This window comes from Eretmochelys imbricata, chromosome 10 (genome assembly GCF_965152235.1).
Source record: "Eretmochelys imbricata isolate rEreImb1 chromosome 10, rEreImb1.hap1, whole genome shotgun sequence".
Classification (NCBI taxonomy): domain Eukaryota; kingdom Metazoa; phylum Chordata; order Testudines; family Cheloniidae; genus Eretmochelys; species Eretmochelys imbricata.
The window spans coordinates 36090999-36110402 of NC_135581.1; the positions used below are offsets into that span (position 1 = coordinate 36090999).

At 45.1% G+C, this 19404-nt stretch overlaps 1 protein-coding gene across 4 annotated transcripts in view; it reads right to left on the reverse strand.

The window, feature by feature from the left end:
* ABCA3 (ATP binding cassette subfamily A member 3) overlaps positions 1-4022 on the reverse strand; it is an 85395-nt gene extending 81373 nt beyond the window's left edge. For 2 of the 4 annotated variants that reach the window (XM_077828251.1, XM_077828247.1), the window contains exon 1: positions 3913-4022. The gene's annotated coding sequence lies outside the window, so the exon portion shown is untranslated. The remainder of the gene's footprint in view (positions 1-3912) is intronic. The other 2 variants (XM_077828248.1, XM_077828249.1) reach the window with 2 other exon arrangements.
* Positions 4023-19404: the final 15382 nt, after the last annotated feature.

Here is a 19404-nt window from a genome sequence, read left to right on the forward strand (position 1 = left end):
CTGTGCTCTGGGTGTTCCTCGCCTCTGACCGTCAGAAGCTGGGAGTGGACAACAGGGGATGGATCACTTGACAAGTACCCTGTTTTGTTCATTCCCTTTGTAGCATCAGGCAGACAGGATACTGGGCTAGATGGACCATTGGTCTGGCCCAAACTGGCCGCTCTTATGACAGCATCATGAGAAGCAGGTACCCGAGAATGCTATTTCAGCCAACTCCCATCACTCCTGGAAGTGCAGCTTCCAGGGCTAGCATTTCTGTGTACTGACTTAGTCCAGGTCAAGACAGCTTGTCAAGCAGGTCAAGACATGTTTACCCTATATTTCCCTCCTTGCTACCCATCCATAATTATTATGAGGGATCTTTTCTAACTGTGAACAAGCAAAGAAATGTAACCCCCAAAATTTCTCTACATATATTAGTCACCACAGCAATACAATCCTATAACCACTAAGTAGTACTGGAAAAGCTGCACATTGACTCTCCTTTGAAAATCAACAGTGTCATCATCACAACCTCCTTTACACACACATGCACAAGACAGGAATTTCACTGTCACACTTAAGCCACCCATGCTGTAGGGCTACAACAAAACAAAGCTTCTCCCAGCTTTTACAGCCCCAGTGTTCAGCAGCCGCAAGCTTCCCATGCTGGGAAACAAAGATATACACTGGAAATAGAAGCCAGGTGATTGCTAATGGGGTCCAGTCATTCTCCAAGGTGGGAGCACAGAGACTGGAATGTGGTACCAGAAAGACACTCTCTCCTCATATAAAACACCAGGAAACCCCAACTCCATCTCAGTCTTCTGCTGCCCCATCTACTATACTTTGCTCACTGCAGCATGTTTTAAAGAGAATGAAAAAGCAGCAGCAACCTTGGGTAATTCCAGGCCTCATAACTTCGTTCACAAGTAAGAACTACAGCCAGGGCCCAAAGTCGAAAATTCATAGAAGTGGGAAGGCTCCCAGTTAGAATTTACTACTAGGCAGCTATACTGTCAGTCACGAAACCTTGTACCCACTCCTAACATTAACACTTGTGTTTCTAAAAGGACAATAATTATGAAGACTGCAAAGAGGCAAGAAAGGGACAAAGAACGCATGCCATTTTGACTTAGAGACACCCTCACTCGCACAGTCACGCATTCAGATTATTTTCTCTGCCACCTGTGCACTACCTAACATAGGCAGATAGATGGTGAACAACCATGAGGTTAGCTTCCTGCAGTAAGAGGGTAGATATAGGTTTTCAAATTCAACAGGGGGTGATCCATAGTCAAGTTACACACAACCAATGGCTGCTCTGAAGGCCAGTCTGAGAGTACCAGTCCAGGTACCAACATATAAGAGACCTCCAGAGAACAAAGGAATGGATGGGCCACAAAGACAGGATTACCCTTTAGCTCCTAGAGGCGATCTCTACCGAACAAGCCTTAACAGGGTGGATAAAAATCAATGATTTAAAAATAAAAATTAAAACAAAAAACAGATTTTTATTTAAATCAGATTTTTTGATAAAATGCTTTTTGAGGAAAAAAATCTGATCTAAAGATACATTAAGATCTCTCATCATGGAACAGAGATTATAAATTCTAATTCTATAGTATGAGACAATATATTCATGTAATGTTTAAGAAAAGTTTTGTAAAGGAGTTCCAACAGTTCATAGATTAGGGACCCAATCATATGCGGTTCCAGGGGCTTCTGTATAGATTATTTAGGTTAATCTTTCTGTCTACCCAATGGGACTCCGTGCTCAGTCTAGAAGATACCATCAGAGATGCTTAGTTTTGCAGTTCTCAAACTGTGGATTTGTGTCTCCAGAGATAACATACTAGTTAACAGCAAAAATGGTATTAAAAAAATAATATATAAAGGTGAGAAATAACAGACCTCAACCCTATTGTCCCTCTGCAAATTTGTATACACAGAATCAATCCCTTACCTCTCTCTAAAAGTGCAAAGTTTCAAAAAGTTCAATGAACAGAAGATTGTTGGGGGCGGAATAGATTTGGACAAGGAGAAGAAGCCTGGAGATAAATGTGAGAAGGGAGGGACAGGCAGTAGAAACAAAAGTGAAACTGTTTGATCAGCATATTCCAGAAGTCTTGAGGTCTTTCTGAGTGTAGCCCTCATTGATTTGAGATCTACCATACCATTCTCTCACTAGAAGAGAAAACCTATAATGGCCGTAAAAGAGACCCAGTTTGGGAATAAGAACCATTCAAAAAATATATGTTTGCTGATGATGTTTTAAAGAAAGTCACACCAGTGAAGTGGTGGAAGTCACTTAAGCACTTGGATTCAGAGACTGTTGAAGTTATATTCTCACTTTTAAAAGCAATAGCTTCTTCAGCCAGTGTAGAAAGAATATTTTCTTCCTTTGGACTAATTCACTCCAAATCGAGAAATCATTTAGGACCTGACAAAGCAGGAAAGCTTGTTTTTCTTTTCCAGATTATGAACAAACAGGAAAATGAAGACGAGTTAGCTGCAGAAGCCAATATTTTAAGTTTCTCACGTTGACCTGGCTGACACAGTCGATTTAATTTTTGGTTGTTGTTTTTTTTAATATTTCATTTAACTATTTTAGTTAAAGAATTTTAACAAAAACAAACCTGATTTTAAAAAAAAACTTGAATGTTTAAATTCAAAAATTCATATGCTTGTTTTGTTAAAATATGTTTGCTGTTGAAGAAAAAAAAATCCAGAATACATAATTTTGATTTAGTTAAACCCTGAGCCTTAATTATCCCGTAAGCAACGTGGCAGGATGACACCCAGGAGCTTGCACTGCCACTACTGTGTCTGCTATGAAGAGAGAGGACTCAGCCTCCAGGACTAGCCAGCTAGTATCTTCCACCTGCATTAAACCCACCTCAAAATTAAAAATATTAACTCCAGGAGACTCCCTTCAATGAGTGCCCCCTGGGGCCAGTTATTTCCCCTCTTCTGATCCCTCTCCAGGTACTACTTTCACATAAAACATTCAGAACGAAGATTCAAACCTTACAATGGGCACAGGTTTCTCTCCAAAGCACCCATCCAGCTGCCAAGGGCTAAGGTCTCAGCCACCACAGGGGCTTCTTACAGCTCTGCACACCCCAGTAGCTGAGGTGGCCTCTGCTCCAGGTGGCTGCAGCCACAGAATGGGCCGCACACCTGCCCGGAAAGCAGACACACCTGCAAGTGTGAGTCCCGCCCATCTGCCCCCCCTCAGGGTCCCGACTGGATTCCACGCTACAAAGCTGATCTACAACAGTGGCCCCATCCTCTCTATCATGCGGTGCCAACCACAGCAAAGGACTAGAGTTGGAAAAGCCCTGCCGTGCTTTGGATTCCCCATAGGGCAATGGGCCTGCTGCTGAAGGAGGAGTAGCGGGGACAGGAACAGAGGAGGAAGACATGGGGGGGGGGGAGTGAAGAGCTCAGAGTGGGGGAATCCTGAATATCCCCCCAGCCTTGCTGCCAGCTCAGAGCTGCTCTGCTAAGGTGCAGGGGTGGCATGGGGGGGGCAGACATGGGAGGGCAATTAGACCTGAGTTGGGAGTAGCTTGTGGGGACGGTAAGGGGGTGAGACTCAGGGTCTAGGAGGAAAAGTGGGGGGTTGAGGCTGCTAGGGAAAAGGTCAAGGACGGGGGGAAGGGGTGTGAGGTTGGGGGAAGGAAGAAGGGAGTGAGACAAGGGATCTTGGGGCCTGAGGAGCAGGGTCTTCCAGGGGTAAACTGGGGGTGGGAGGGGAGGAGATGGAGGCCAGGGGTCCCACTGCAGGAGGCTGGGGGAATGGAAGGGGGGTCCCGGGGATGGGATCCCCCGGGGGAAGCTGGAGGGAATAGAAGGGGGCTGGGGACCCCCCGGGGAAGGCTGGAAGGGGGGCCGAGGGGCCCCCAGGAGAGAAGGAGGGGCGCTTACCGGGCAGCGCTCCGGGCCGGTGTCAGTGCTGCCCCGCGCGGGCCGCTCCAGCTGCCATCCCCACTCCCGGCTCTGCCCAGGCCCTGCGGGGAAGGCAGCTCGGCGGCCAGCTGATCCCGGCGCCGCCTCACGTGACCGGATCTCGTCACGTGACCCGAGGGGGGGTTTGCTGCGGCCGGGCCTGTTCGTCGGGGGAGGGGGGCAGCGGCCAACCCGCCCGCCAGGCAACACAGCTCAGCCCCCGTGCCGGGCTGGCCCTATCTGCTCCCACGCCCTGCCCGGGTTCGGTTCCTGCCCAGCCGCCAGGGTTGGAAATTTCCTATTTAAAAACAAAAACAGCGGAGAGTCTCCCCAGATCCCGCGACTCGAGGTGCCAGGGCTTTGCTGAGCACCCTGTCACGAGGTTCTCCGTGAGATCACCGGAGTTAGCCACACTGCTGCGGCCTCTCCTGGGCCCCCTCCTGTGTCTGGAGGAACTCGCATGTGCCCCTCCCTAGTTGCCTCCCCCAGTGTTTGGGGTGGGGGGCTCTGCTTCCTTTACTTCCCTCCCAGTGCCCCTTTGGCTCTCTGTTTCACTGGCTGCGCTTGGCTCAAGCTCTGCTCCTGATGGGGGCTCAGACCAGCTGGCAAACACCCTTCCTGACCTCGAGCAGCATTTTATCTACCTGGTTTAGGCATTGTTCATGGGGAGAACTAAGATAAATATGTTTCTCCCCTCTGCAGCCTCCATCCCCTAACTGTCCCATTATTGTGGGGTAGCATTAGAATAGCTCAGCTTCTCTCTCTGTAGTGTAGGTGGCTCAGTGCTGTTTTATTTCTTAGCTCCTCACTTAAGTCCCTCCCCACACCAGCACCTTTCCATCTCCCCCTCTTTCAGCCAGTTGCTTCAGTGCCTCTTCTCATCCTCACTCAGATCCCTCTTCCCCAAGAGCATAACACTTTCTCCCTTCCCTTAGAGAGAGGGACCTTTAGCCCTGGCTTAGTTTTCTCCTGGAAGAGATGTTGTCCTCCTTACTTAAAGACATCCATTCCCCCTCTTTTCATCCAAAGCCCAGACGGAGCAGCTGGGGCTCTCTCCGCTCAAAGAGAACCTGACACATTTTCTTTCCCCCAGGACAGCATTTGGAAAGTTGGAGTTTGGGAGGGTTGAATTGCAGAAGCTAAAATCTCCTGCCTGGTCAATGCGAACTGCACGGCATGCAGCCAGCACAGCCCTTTGCACAGAGAGGGAAGGCTCCATAAAGCAGACACTTTGTGCTCTCTGTAGACCTTTAGCAAGCACTGCAGGCTGCATAGTGGCTCTCCAGTTGGTGCAGCAATCAGGTGCCTGACATAAGAGCCCTGACTTCATTTTCTGATCAGTTTTGCCTTCTTGTCCAAGTTGATTAGTGAGGGGGAATCTCCCTTTTTACCCGCAGGAGTCCAATTGTCTTGATGGATCTATCTTCTGCCCTGCCTCATGCAGACATGCCACTCTCTGGAACAGTCAGCTCTGCCAGCAGCACCGACTGGCCCTATGCTTGTGCATCAGGGCAGTGCCAGTCAAATCAGGCATGTTCCTGTGCATGTGCACTAGTGTGTGGGGGGCACTCTATACCTCCCCTCCCCAAATTTAGCATATCAGGGCAGGGACAGCCATAATTAGCTCTGAGACTCTGGTCAGTGGCGGAGCTGTATCACTTACTCTTTAGTGAGCCCACAAGAGTGAAGAGGAGTAAAGCAATTTGGATGTCAAGTGACATTTCCTTAAAGTGGATGAAAGGCCAAATTATGGGGATTCTACTATATGTGCATCCAAAATCCAGGGTTCTCCAAGACTACTACTCCAGATCCTTGTGGAATGAATCATACTTAACTGTGCAGTGATTAAGTGCTGCCCATTCCTCTATGCTGCCCATCCCATTTCTAGCTAGCATCCCATTTCCACTGGCCAACATGCGGGAAAGAGATGAGTGCAGGAGAGGAAAGGAACTGCAGGAGAAAACCAAGATGAAAAGTAGGGCTGAAATCTCAATGGAGAAGAAGGCTTTAAAGATTGGAGGAAAAAAATATTACCTGGCTACTTTAAAAGACAATGAGACAGGGACGGAGAGACAGAGGTGGGGAGACACAAGAACTCAAGGGAGAGCAAGTAAGCTGTGTTTATTTGATAGAAGATGGGTGTTTTTACTGTACTTTGGAAATTGTTCTCTATAGATGCAGCAATAAGGGCCAAGACTGAGTCCATGGGGTTCCCCAGAGTGTAAATTAGGTCCCAGTTTGGCCGTGAGTCAAAGGATACAATAAACACTTGATAAACTACTGGGGACCCTGGACCTGATTCACCACTGTGTTACACTGGATGGTGGTGTAATGCCGTTGGAGTAGTTCAGGCCCAAAGGTTCTCCCCACCCTACCCCTCAGCCTCCTGTTGTAAAATCCTATCTCTGCTACTCACCCCTTTAGCACTGATTTTCCTTCAAAGAAGCTGTAGCTATACCAGGCCCCCAGTGTGAGAGGGTCTTTGTGTGTATTTCTAAAGTACCCATCATAGAGTATCTAAGCCATGAATTCCCATTGGCCTTTATGATACTCTCTCCCTAGGGGAGGGTGTGACACTGTATCTCGGGGAAACACCCTGCACTCCCATGTTCATCCTTATAATACAATTGTGTGGTGTCCAATGCAAAGTTTGTTATGTTGGGTGTCTTGGGAGGGCTCATGATGCACTGAGCATTGTTGTCATAGTAATATAATAGCATATAGTTATGAGGATGAAAATGTGTCCTCATGGCTTAAAACAAGCCCAGGCAAAATTCTTCAGGAACAGAGGGGCAATTCACACATCATCAGGACATGTATGGGACAAACCCAGCCCAGCCTCACAGGAACAAAGGACACTGGCCTAGGCAGCAACAAAGGAACTCTTGGACTCTCCAGTGCGTCACCCCTTGGCCAGTTTGGGACTGCAATGAGGTAATGCTCACCTGACCCTGAAGGGGAGGGGGGGCAAAGCCAAGAGGGAAGAAAGAACATGATAAAAGGGAGAGACATTTGCCATGCGCTTCCTCTCTCTCTTCCACCTCCATCTACAGACACCACCAGCAAGCGACTGAAGCGCTGATCAAAGGGGAGAGCCTGGCTGAAGGGCAACAAGCCAGCCTGTGGAGAGAAGCATGTAAGGGCTTGGCTACACTTGCAAGTTGCAAGTTACAGCGCAATAAAGGAGCCCTGGGCGCACTAGCTCACTACCCAGCCACACTGGCAAAGCATGTAGAGGAGAGGAAAGTGATCAGGAACAGTCAGCATGGATTCACCAAGGGCAAGTCATGCCTGACTAATCTAATTGCCTTCTATGACAAGATAACTGGCTCTGTGGATGAGGGGAAAGCGGTGGACGTGTTGTTCCTTGACTTTAGCAAAGTTTTTGACACGGTCTCCCACAGTATTCTTGCCAGCAAGTTAAAGAAGTATGGGCTGGATGAATGGACTATAAGGTGGACAGAAAGTTGGCTAGATTTTCGGGCTCAATGGCTAGTGATCAATGGCTCCATGTCTAGTTGGCAGCCGGTATCAAGTGGAGTGCCCCAAGGGTCGGTCCTCGGGCCTGTTTTGTTCAATATCTTCATAAATGATCTGGAGGATGGTGTGGATTGCACCCTCAGCAAGTTTGCAGATGACACTAAACTGGGAGGAGTGGTAGATATGCTGGAGGGTAGGGATAGGATACAGAGGGCCCTAGACAAATTAGAGGATTGGGCCAAAAGAAATCTGATGAGGTTCAACAAGGACAAGTGCAGAGTCCTGCACTTAGGATAGAAGAATCCCATGCACCACTACAGACTAGGGACCGAATGGCTCGGCAGCAGTTCTGCAGAAAAGGACCTAGGGGTTACAGTGGACGAGAAGCTGGATATGAGTTAACAGAGTGCCCTTGTTGCTAAGAAGGCCAATGGCATTTTGGGATGTATAAGTAGGGGCATTGCCAGCAGATCGAGGGACGTGATTGTTCCCCTCTATTCAACATTGGTGAGGCCTCATCTGGAGTACTGTGTCCAATTCTGGGCCCCACACTACAAGAAGGATGTGGAAAAATTGGAAAGAGTCCAGTGGAGGGCAACAAAAATGATTAGGGGACTGGAACACATGAGTTATGAGGAGAGGCTGAGGGAACTGGGATTGTTTAGTCTGCGGAAGAAAAGAATGAGGGGGGATTTGATAGCTGCTTTCAACTACCTGAAAGGGGGTTCCAAAGAGGATGGATCTAGACTCTTCTCAGTGGTAGCTGATGACAGAACAAGGAGTAATGGTCTCAAGTTGCAGTGGGGGAAGTTTAGGTTGGATATTAGGAAAAACTTTTTCACTAAGAGGGTGGTGAAACACTGGAATGCGTTACCTAGGGAGGTGGTGGAATCTCCTTCCTTAAATAGTTTTAAAGGTCAGGCTTGACAAAGCCCTGGCTGGGATGATTTAGTTGGGATTGTTCCTGCTCTGGGCAGGGGGTTAGACTAGATGACCTCCAGAGGTCCCTTCCAACTCTGATATTCTATGATTCTATGAACAATGCTGTCTCTGTTAAGTGTTGCATTTTGCCTTTACAGATGCAACCTTGAGATCTTAGCTGTCCGTGTTATCACCGGCCGAAAGACTCCAAAGAATCAGAAAGAGGCCACATAGAAGTAAGGAAGACATGTTGCATAAAATAATGCAACATTCAAGTAATGACAATCGAAAAGTGCAGAGTGGTGGGACAGTGAAAGGAGGATCCGCCAGCATAATGAGGAGCACCAGCACAAAAGCGCAGTACTCCGGCAGCAAAGCACGGATCGGCTAATAAGCATAATGGAGCGCCAAGCGGACTCGATCCAGGCGCTCATAGCCATGCAGGCGGAACACTACCATGCTTGACCCCCCCTGCAGGCCTTGTCCCAAAACTCTTTCCTTTGTGCCCTCATGTCACCTCCAACCCACTTTCCCCAACATCCGGGTTCTTACCGCCACCAGCTGCCTCCAACACCTGTAGCTTCACCACCCAGCCCTGAAAACTACGACCTTTACCCTCTTCATTCAACCCCCATCACCATGCAGTGTAGCCATCCTGAAGTGCAGTACTCATTGCATAGCACTCCAGACAGGAAGGCTGAGTATGATAACAGGACATACACAAATCTGTGATTGTACCATTCCCCACCCCACCCCCTTGCCCTTTCTGTTTCCCAAGCAGTTGTGTTTCTTTTCAATAAATGGATTTTTTGGCTTTGAAAACAGTCTTTGTTATTGCATTAAGTAAAAGATACCTTAGCCCAGGAAAGAAACAGGCACTGCAAGTCAGCATAGCAAACACAGATTCCTACTAACATTGGAACCACTGCACTTCACTCCCGTGCAGGGCACCAGACATTACTGGTGGCTTTCAGCCTCAAATTGCTCCCTCAAGGTATCCCTAATCTTTGCAGCCCCGCACTGGGCCCCTCTAATAGCCCTGCTCTCTGGCTGTTCAAATTCAGCCTCCAGGCGTTGAATCTCCGAGTTCCATGCCTGAGTGAATTGTTCACCCTTCCCTTCACAAATGTTATGGAGGGTACAGCACGCGGATATAATCGCGGGGATGTTGTCGTCGGCCAGGTCCAGCTTCCCATACAGAGAGCGCCAGCAGCCCTTTAAACGGCCAAAAGCACACTCCACAGTCATTCTGCACCAGCTCAGCCTGTTGTTGAACCGCTCCTTGCTGCTCTCAAGGCTCCCTGTGTAGGGTTTCATGAGCCATGGCATTAAAGGGTAAGTGGAGTCTCCAAGGATCACAATGGGCATTTCGACTTCCCCTAGGATGATCTTCTGATCTGGGAAAAAAGTCCCGGCTTGCAGCTTCCTGAACAGGCCAGTGTTCCAAAAGATGTGTGCATCATGCACCTTTCGAGGGCAGCCTGCATTAATGTCAATGAAACACTCACAGTGATCCACAAGCGCCTGGAGAACCATAGAGAAATACCCCTTCCGATTAACATACTCGGAAGCTAGGTGGGCTGGTGCCAGAATTGGAATATGTGCGCCATCTATCACCCCTCCGCAGTTAGGGAAACCCATTTTTGCAAAGCCATCCACAATGTCATGCATGTTACCCGGAGTCATGGTTCTTCTGAGCAGGATGCAATTAATGGCCCTGCAAACTTGCATCAATACAATTCCAGTGGTTGACTTCCCCACACCAAACTGGTTAGCAACCGATTAGTAGCTGTCTGGACTTGCCAGCTTCCGGATTGCAATAGTCACCCGCTTCTCCACCGTCAGGACAGCTCTCGATCTCGTGTCCTTGCGCCGCAGGGTGCGAGCGAGCTCCTCGCACAGTCCCATGAAAGTGGCTTTTCTCATCCGAAAGTTCTGCAGACAGTGCTCGTCATCCCAGATTTGCATGACGATGTGATCCCACCACTCAGTGCTTGTTTCCCGAGCCCAAAGGCGGCATTCCACGGTGGTGAGCATGTCTGTGAATGCCACAAGCAAACTCGTGTCATATGCGTTACTCGAGTTGATATCGTTGGAGCCCTCACTGTCACTTTGGATCATAAGGAATAACTTGACTGACAAACGTGACGTGCTGGCAAGACTCGTCAGCATACTCCTCAGCAATTCGGGCTCCATTCCCGCAGACCGAAAGGGAAGACAGAGCGCGCAGTACTAAAAACATTGAAAGATGGCGCCAAATGTGGACGGAAGCACAGGGATTGCTGGGATGCAAAACAATGCATCACAGGGCGCTGGGACAGGACCCAGAATGCCCCGCACCCTCCTGCCCGCTTCCCACAAGCCACAGCATCAGAATGGGAAGAGGTGCTCTGAGGGGTAGCTGCCCATAATGCACCACTCCCAATGCCGCTGCAAGTGCTGCAAATATGGCCACGCCAGTGGACTTGTTCCTGTCAGTGTGGACAGACTGCAGTGCTTTCCCTACTGTGCTCTCCAAAGGCAGATTTAACTCAAAGCGCTCTACGTCTGCAAGTGTAGCCATGCCTAACTTTGTAAGGGCACTGAAAGTGTTAAAATCAGCTTAGAATGTGTTTTGCTTTTATTTCATTTGACCAATCTGACTTGTTGTGCTTTAACTTATAATCACTTAAAATCTATCTTTTGTAGTTCATAAATTTGTTTGTTTATTCTACCTGAAGTAGTGCCTTTGGTTTGAAGCATGTCAGAAACTCCCCTTGGGATAACAAGCCTGGTACATATTGATTTCTTTGTTAAACTGATGAACTCATAAAAGCTTGCACCGTCCAGCGGGCATAACTTGACACTCCAAGATGGAGGTTCCTAGGGTTGTGTCTGGGACCGGAGATATTGGCTAGTGTAATTCGGTTGCACAATCCAAGCAGCGGCAGGTCAAAAGTGCTCACTCACATAGCTGGGAGCAGCTTACATGCCAGAGGCTGTGCGTGAACAGCCTGATAGTGGGGGTTCTCACAGCATAGCAGGGTAAGGCTGGCTCCCAAAGTCAAGGATTGGAGTGACCTAGCAGATCACCAGTCCAGATAATACCAGGGGAATGTCACAAGAGGGAGCCCCCTAAATAACCACAACTGAGAAGACTCAATTTGTTCTTGAATATGAATTGACTCATCATCTTGTCATCAGTCTAACCACTCCCACCTCCATCCCCATGATCTCTGCTAAATAAAAACCCAGGCCCTGATCCTGCATTTCAGTCTGTGCCATTAGACCCCTGTGCCCATACTGAGCCCCTTTGACTTCATGGGCATCAGTCTTCCACCTAGATCTGCATGTAGGTCTCGGCCCCACACTTCCCTCAGCCACCCAATCATAGGATGGCTCACATATCTGAGATTTGCCTCTACTAGAAATGACAGCTTATTACCTGAACAGAGGACCTCAGAGCTTCTATTGGCCGCTTCACTTGGGTGACTAATACAATACACATGGGCCATGATCCTGCATCATGTACACTCACTGACTTCAGGGTGGCTGATCTCGTGTGCATGGATCAATCCTATGAGTAAGGGTTATAAGAATATATCTGCTTCCACTCTCTAACGTGTTAGGTGGGAAGCATTGCTGCCCTGAGCCCAGCTTTCAGATTTATTTAGAAAGACTGTTTTAGGCGTCACTGCTTTAGAGGTTTTTTTCCATTAAGTGGTTTTAGTTTAAAATGATTATTTACGTCTTAAAATGAATCTGTACTCAGCTGCCTGAACCCACAAATAAACTCCCACAGGATCTTCCCAAAAAGAAGAAAAAATATAATGGAGACAGGAGTGACGGTTTCTCAATAAAAGTCTAAAAACGACGCTGAGATCCTGCTTGAAAAATGCAGATGCAAAGAAAAGAGTTCTCCATTTTTCTCAGCACTGCGAACGCACATGGCCTATAATAGCTGTGCAATGGAAGATGAGCTCTTACACAGAGGTTGAAAGCCACGGGGAGCATTGTACTGGTTCTAATCAAAGGAGTTGTTATCATTCGATAAGAAAAGAATCAGAGGCAGAGTTTTAGGATGTATTTTATTATTTGACACAGACAACGTTGAATGAGTGTTCATTGTAACAGTTGTACTGAACCTACGTTAGGTGACTCTCTCTCCTGTTGTCTGAAGTTATAGCAACAACCTCTTAAGATAAGAAGTCTTTCTCTTTTTTGATCACTACCTCCCGAATGGTGTTTTCTAGAAAGTAATTCTGTGTCTCCTGCAGTAACAATAATGTCAATAATTATTCCAATGTAACTTGAACCTTTTGGTTTTTATATGTTGTTGTGATCAGGTGTAATATCTGTATAGCACTAAAGAAAAGCTTTAAATGAAGATGTTAACAGTATAGTAAATGGAGAAGAAAGGGAAGGGGGAATAACAGTACCTTTTTACTAAGAAAACTGTTCCCACTTTCCTTCTTGGATTAATTTTCCAGTTTATAAAAGCACCTTGTGCTCTAGGTACATACAAAATATACAGAACCCAACTTGTCCGCAATGTCCATTAAAGCATTTTAATCTTCTACAAAACTATAGTTTACAAAGGTCTCGCAGCATTTCAGAGACCCTGAGGCTCAGCCTTTCAAATAGGGCCAGATTAGGCACCCAATTCCTATTGAAAGTCAGTAGTTTGTAAGGGCTTGACTACATGGGAAAGTTTTACCAGTATCAACCAGGGTGGGTTTGATTTAAATCAAATTGATTTAAATCACTAGTCAGGAAGATTTGATTTAATCATAGATTTCTACATAAAAGTGCATTCTTGTTGCTTGTTATAACCTTAGTACATATTCAACTCAGAAATAGATGTAGGTTTCATTTTTAGAAAGTACACACTATACATTTTTAAAGTGATTTATTTTGAAAACTTTTCAGATTAGTTTTACAGCTATATCAGAAAATGAATGATTGTTTGGTTATTTCGTTTTTTTAAATTGAAGCAGATATTGATGAAGTCATTGGGAGGTGAACTATCTCCAATTCAACAGGTTAATCATTAATATTTAGAGGATCTTCTTGCCATGCTGTATTAGGAGGAGAACATCACCAGACAGACATTTAAATTGTTTTATTTAACTAAACCAATGTTATGTATTCTGGATTTTTTTCTTCAACAGCAAACATAGTATTTTAACAAAACAAGCATATGAATTTTTAAATTTAGTTAAACAATCAAATTTTTTAAAATCAGGTTTGTTTTTGTTAAAATTGTTTTTAACTAAAATAGTTAAATGAAATATTTAAAAACAAAAAACAAAAATTAAATCGACTGTGTCAGCCAGGTCACCATGAGAAACTTAAAACATTGGCTTCTGCAGCTAACTCAGTTGTTTTCACTTTCATTTCCTGTTTGTTCATGATCTGGAAAAGAAAAACAAGCTTTCCTGCTTTGTCAGGTCCCAAACGATTTCTCCGTTTGGAATGAATTAGTCCAAAGAAGAAAATATTCTTTCTACACTGGCAGAAGAAGCTACTGCTGTTGTTAAAAGTGAAATTATCACTTCAACAGTCTCTGAATCCAAGTGCTTAAGTGACTTCCACCAGTTCACTGGTGTGACTTTCTTTAAAACATCATCAGCAAACATATATTTCTTGAATGGTTCACCCTTAGCTCTGAAGTTTATTATAGTTGGCATTATGGAGGGATGATTGCTGGATGTCCATGTCATAATCAACTCCTCTTCTTCAGCAGTTAAGGTTTGACCCTGGTACTGAGAATATTTACAAGAAAATGAGCTGGAGATAGTGCTTGTCCCATTTGTTTTTTTAATGCTTGTAATTTAACTCTGTCATTGCATATTTCTCTTTCTAAGATCTCACTCAGTTCCTTCCAAATTTCATCAGCGTCATCAATAAAACAGCTATTTCCCTGCATTTTGTTCAAGGCTACAGAAACAGGCTTCAGGGTATTCAGCATGTGTTCAACATTTCTCTTAAGCCCAATGTTGAGAACTTTGGCTGTGATGGTGCCATCTATTTGTTCACGATTTTTTTCACAAACTATCATCAGATTAGACCAGTTTTTGATCTAGTGCTCAAAACAGTCCACTACTGAGTTCCATCGCACGTCTTGTGGGAGAGTTAGCTTAGTTCCTCCCACTTTTTTCAGAGCAGCTACTGTAAAGTATTTGTTACAGAAGTATTTTGCAATTTCAACAACGTTAGCCTTTATTTCTGGAACACTCAAGTCTTTGGCTAGGAGGTGCATCAAATGAGCACTGCAACCGTATGTCATAGCTTGGGAGTCCCTTCACTCTATTCTAAATTTCTTCTCTTCTTGGATACATTTGCAGCATTGTCTGTGACCAAGCTGCGTACTAGACATTTGATTTTTTTTTCACAGTTTGTTATAGCTTTTACTGCTACTTCTTGTAAGTATTCTGCTGTGTGTGCATTTCCTGATGTATCAATTGTTTCTGTAAGGAAAACATTCCCTTCTTCTGTTGTCACACAAGCACATACAACAGGATCGTTGTGGGCATTGCTCCACCCATCAACACTCAGGTTAACAATTTCACCCTCTAGATTTTTTGCACACTGCTCAATTGCTCTTTCATACACTTTATCCAGCAATTTGCCTGCGACATCTGCTCTGTTGGGTGGACTGTATCCTGGTCTTAATGACTGAACCATGTTGATGAAGTGTGGGTTCTCAATCATATGGAAAGGAGAGTTTGTTGCATAAACAAACTGGGCAATTTTTTAATCAATTACCTCTTTTTGTAATCTGCTGGTTCTTATCACAAACTTATCTGTGGTTGTTTCTGAATGATGGAGACTTTTTTTTCTTTTTGCTATAGGTGATATACTGTGGCTATGTGACATACATGATGTGACTGAAACACTATCCTTGGCAGATAACTCTGAAACTATAGAAAATGATGGTGATCTTGAAGGTGGATAGTCTTCAGAATCCTGTATGTTGAGGATGGATTCTCCTAAACAAAATAAGTCAATGCAGTTATTTAATTATTATTACCATACGGCTCATTTAGTATTACTAATTGCATTCACTGACACTCAGATTTACTTTAAAGCTGAAATTGTAAAAGGAAGATCTGCTTATTTCAGCTATTTATTTTTTATCACAATTGCATCTGAAATGATAGTACCACAGAGTAACAACTATATTTTTTGCTCAAACATGAGAATTCAAGACTAGTCCAGAAGGAAGACAGGCAGTCCTTAAGGAAGAAGTATGAAATAAAAAAGTTTACCAACCTGAAGATCCTGCATGTTCAGACATGTTCCTTTTATCATCTTCAACGCAGCTTCCTCGTGAGAGGGAACACTTCTCATGATGTTGTTTCTTTCAGGCAGCCAGGTCTTGCATTTTTTTTATTGCACTGTTTGCATTTTGCATGCATGCCTGTCTTACCCACAGGTAGAGGAACTTCATTAAAATATTCCCAAACTGGGTCTCTTTTACGGCCTGCTGCCATTATAGGTTTTCCCTTCTTGTGAGAGAATGGTATGGTAGATCTCAAATCAATGAAGGCTACACTCAGAAAGACCTCAAGCCTTCTGGAATATGCTGCTCAAACAGTTTCACTTTTGTTTCTACTGCCTGTTAACAAGCATGTTATCTCTAGAGACACAAATCCACAGTTTGAGAACTGCAAAACTAAGCATCTCTGATGGTATCTTCTAGAATGAGCACTGAGTCCCATTGGGTAGATAGAAAGATTAACCTAAATAATCTATACAGAAGCCCCTGGAACCCCATAAGATTGAGTTCCTAATCCATGAACTGTTGGAACTCCTTTACAAAACTTTTCTTAAACATTACATGAATATATTGTCTCATACTATAGAATTTGAATTTATAATCCCTATTCCATGATGAGATATATTTGAGCTATAATGTATCTTAATTAAAACTATCTTTAGATAGGTTTTTTCCCAAAAAAGCATTTTATCAAAAAATCCGATTTAAAGCAAAAAAATCTGATTTTTTATATTTTTTTTTAAAAATATCATTGATTTTTATCCACCCTGGTACCAACCCCCAAGAGGATGCTCTGATTCTGGAATATGAGTGGCTTTTGGTTTAGTTTAAACCCCTTCCAAAGCAACATGAACTAAACTGTAAAAAGCCACTCTTATGCCAGAAAGAGTGCCCACCAGCATAACAGCAGTTTAAATTATGACCTTAGCTCAGTGGCTCTCAACCTTTCCACAATACTGTACCCCTTTCAGGAGTTTGATTTGTCTTGCGTATCCCCAAGTTTCATCTCACTTAGAATCATAGGACTGGAAGGGACCTTGAGTCCAGTCCCCTGCATTCATGGCCGAACTAAGTATTATCTAGACCATCCCTGAAAGGTGTTTGTCTAAACTGCTCTGAAAAATCTCCAATGATGGAGATTCCACAACCTCGCTAGGCAATTTATTCCAGTGCTTAACCACCCTGACAGTTAGGAAGTTTTTCCTAATCATAGAATCATAGAAGATTAGGGTTGGAAGAGACCTCAGGAGATCATCCATTCCAACGCCCTGCTCAAAGCAGGACCAACATCAACTAAATCCTCCCAGCCAGGACTTTGTCAAGCCGGGCCTTAAAAACCTTTAAGGATGGAGATTCCACCACCTCCCTAGGTAACCCATTCCAGTGCTTCACCACCCTCCTAGTGAAATAGTGTTTCCTAATACCCAACCTAGACCTCCCCCACTGCAACTTGAGACCATTGCTCCTCGTTCTGTCTTCTGCCACCACTGAGAACAGCCTAGCTCCATCCTCTTTGCAACCCCCATTCAGGTAGCTGAAGGCTGCTATCAAATCCCCCTTACTCTTCTCTTCTGCAGACTAAACAAGCCCAGTTCCCTCAGTCTCTCCTTGTAAGTCATATGCCCCAGCTCCCTGATCATTTTCGTTGCCCTCCGCAGACTCTCTCCAATTTGTCCACGTCCTTTCTGTAGTGGGGGGTCCAAAACTGGACACAGTACTCCAGATATAGCCTCTCCAGTGCCGAATAGAGGGGAATAATCACTTCCCTTGATCTGCTGCCAATGCTCCTACTAATGCAGCCCAATACGCCGTTACCCTTCTTGGCAACAAGGGCACACTGTTGACTCATATCCAGCTTCTCGTCCACTGTAATCCCCAGGTCCTTTTCTGAAGAGCTGCCACTTAGCCAGTCAGTCCCCAGCCTGTAGCGATGCATGGAAGTCTTCCATCCTAAGTGCAGGACTCTGCACTTGTCCTTGTTGAACCTCATCAGATTTCTTTTGGCCCAATCCTCCAATTTGTCTAGGTCACTCTGGACCCTATCCCTACCCTCCAGCCTATCTACCTCTCCCCCCAGTTTAGTGTCATCTGTGAACTTGCTGAGGGTGCAATCCATCCCATCATCCAAATCATTAATAAAGACGTTGAACAAAACTGTCCCCAAGACCGACCCCTGGGGCACTCCATTTAATACCGTTAATCACTATCCGTTGAGCCCGACAATCTAGCCAGCTTTTTATCCACTTTGTAGTATGTACATCCAATCCATACTTTTTTAACTTGCTGGCAAGAATACTGTGGGAGACCATATCAAAAGCTTTGCTAAAGTCAAGCTATATCACATCCACTGCTTTCCCCATATTCACAGAGCCAGTTATCTCATTATAGAAGGCAATCAGGTTGGTCAGGCATGACTTACCCTTGGTTAATCCATGTCGATTGTTTCTGATCACCTTCCTCTCCTCCAAGTGCTTCCAAATGGTTTTCTTGAGGACCTGCTCCATGATTTTTCCAGGGACTGAGATGAGGCTGACCAGTCTGTAGTTCCCTGGGTTCTCCTTCTCCCCTTTTTTAAAGATGGGCACTATATTTGCCTTTTTCCAATCATCCGGAACCTCCCCCGATCGCCATGAGTTTTCAAAGATAATGGCCAATGGCTCTGCAATCACATCAGCCAATTCCCTCAGCACCTTCGGATGCATTAGATCTGGACTCATGGACTTGTGCATGTCCAGCTTTTCTAAATAGTTCTTAACCTGTTCTTTCACCACTGAGGGCTTCTCACCTCCTCCCCATACCGTGTTGCCCAGGACAGCAGTGTGGGAGCTGATCTTGTTGGTGAAGACTGAGGCAAAAAAAGCATGGAGTACTTCAGCTTTTTCCACATCATCTGTCACTAGGTTGCCTCCCCCATTCATTAAGGGTCCCACACTTTCCCTGACCTTTTTCTTGTTGCTAACATACCTGTAGAAACCCTTCTTGTTACCCTTCACATTCCTTGCTAGCTGCAACTCCAGTTGTGTTTTGGCCTTCCTGATTACACCCCTGCATGCTCGAGCAATATTTTTATGTCCAACCTAAACCTCCCTTGCTGCAATTTAAGCCCATTGCTTCTTGTCCTATCCTCAGAGGTTAAGAAGAACAATTTTTCTCCCTCTTCCTTGTAACAACATTTTTTGTACTTGAAAACTGTTATCATGTCCCCCCTCAGTCTTCTCTTTTCTAGACTAAACAAACCCAATTTTTTCAATCTTTCCTCATGGGTCATGTTTTCTAGACCTTTAATCATTTTTGTTGCTCTTCTCTGGATTTTCTCTAATTTGTCCACATCTTTCCTAAAATATGGCGCCTAGAACTGGACACAATACTCCAGTTTAGGCCTAATCAGCGCGGAGTAGAGCAGAAGAATTACTTCTCGTATCTTGCTTACAACACTCCATGTTGTCCAGATGCCAGACCATCGCCTCCCAAAACAGGTCCTGTTCTCTCAGCTGAAAGAAGGGTACCGTAATGTGGGTGGACAACGGAAGTGTTATAAGGACTTACTGAAGAACAACCTAAAAAAGTGTAATATTGACATTGACACTTGGGAGACACTTGCCCAGGATCGCTTAAAATGGAGTGAAGTCCTATGTGGTGGTCCCCTGCATTTTGAACTTGCATGCCGACAAGCCGAAGAGGACAAGAGGCGAAGGAGGAAGGAGAGACTGGCTCCCAGTCATGGTCAATGGCCTCCTGCTGAGCCTGAAAACATCTGCCCTCATTGTAATAGAACTTGTGGTTCAAGGACTGACCTTATTAGCCACCTG